Genomic DNA, 1,547 nt, shown 5'->3' on the forward strand with positions numbered 1-1,547 from the left:
TCTGTAAGTTTTTTTCCCCTTTAAATAAATACTACCCTGTTAATTATAATTCCAAACTGCTGTGGCATCGTTTGTGACTTACGTCTACAACCTTCCTTTTTAATTAGACAAAAAAGGGGAGGTGATGTGGAATTTCCCTCTGAATGCTATGAATACCATTAGTTAATAAAGAAACTGTCTTAGGCCTGTGCAGGGCAGTATATAGGTAGGCGGGGAAAACTAAACCAAATGCTGGGAGAAAGAAGACAAAGTCAGAGAGAAGCCATGTAGCCCCGCCTAGACAGATGTTGGAACTTTACCTAGTAAACCACAGCCTCATAGCAATACACAGATGAATAGAAATGGGTTAATTTAAGGTGTAAGAGTTAGCCAATAAGAAGCTAGAGCTAATGGGCCAATCAGTGATTTGATTGAAGAAGAAAATAAAAAATAAAATAAAATGGCTGGTCTTGGAGAACTGTCTAGAAAAAGAGGGTACACATGCATCAAGATGACAAATAAGAAAGATGTCACCAAAGTATACACGCTAACAAAATCAGGGAGTTATCAAATCTTATGCAAATAACTTAGACACTTAAATGAAACTGATGGTTGCCTAGAGATGCATTGCTTATCAAGGCCATTACTAGAAAAGACGAAATTGGAGTGACCACTTAACTGCTTTTTAAAAATTAGTAAAAGTGAAAGCTCGAAAGCAAAAGCTTTCCACAGCGAAACCTGTGCCTCCAAAGAATTTCACCAGTGGACACTTGCAAACATTTGAAACAAGAATGGCACCAGACTTTCTCTTTAGTGTCAATATGAGTATCTATCTGCCACATGCATGAGAAGGTTGAGAGGACAAGAAAGGGCATCAGGTCACCTAGAGCTGGAATGACAGTTGATCATGGGCTGCCAGACATGGGTGCTGGGTGCTGAACTTAGATCCTTTGGAAGAGCAGCAAGCCCCTAACCACTAAGACATCTCTCCAGCCCCATAACACTAGAACTACATAGAGGATAATAAAGAACAGAAAGAAAGGCTAGGGGCGTAGCTCAGTGGTAGAACACTTACCTACTGCACCAAGTTCTAAACCCTAGCACAATAAATAAATAAATAAATAAATAAATAAATAAATAAATAAATAAATAAATAAATGTGCTTTAGGGTGAAAAGGTTGTCCAGTGGTATTCTCCTCCAGCATCTGCATTCACAAGCACACATGTACAACTTCCACACAGAGAAAGAAGGAGAAAAACAGCCACGAAACAGCAATTTTGTATAAAAATTTGAGAAAAGTATTTCAAAGAAGGAAAGTTCCAGACCAATCCCATGTGAATGAAACAAGCAATAGAAACAGGGCTGGTGTGTGTGAGCAGGGGACAGCAGGGCTGGCGTGTGTGAGCAGGGAACAGCAGGGCTGGTGTGTGTGAGCAGGGGACAGCAGGGCTGGTATGTATGAGCAGGAGACGGCAGGGCTGGCGTGTGTGAGCAGGGGACAGCAGGGCTAGCATGTGTGAGCAGGGCTGGCATGTGTGAGCAGGGGACAGCAGGGCTGGCGTGTGTG

Source organism: Microtus ochrogaster, chromosome 7 (assembly GCF_000317375.1).
Source record: "Microtus ochrogaster isolate Prairie Vole_2 chromosome 7, MicOch1.0, whole genome shotgun sequence".
In the NCBI taxonomy this organism is placed as follows: Eukaryota; Metazoa; Chordata; class Mammalia; order Rodentia; family Cricetidae; genus Microtus; species Microtus ochrogaster.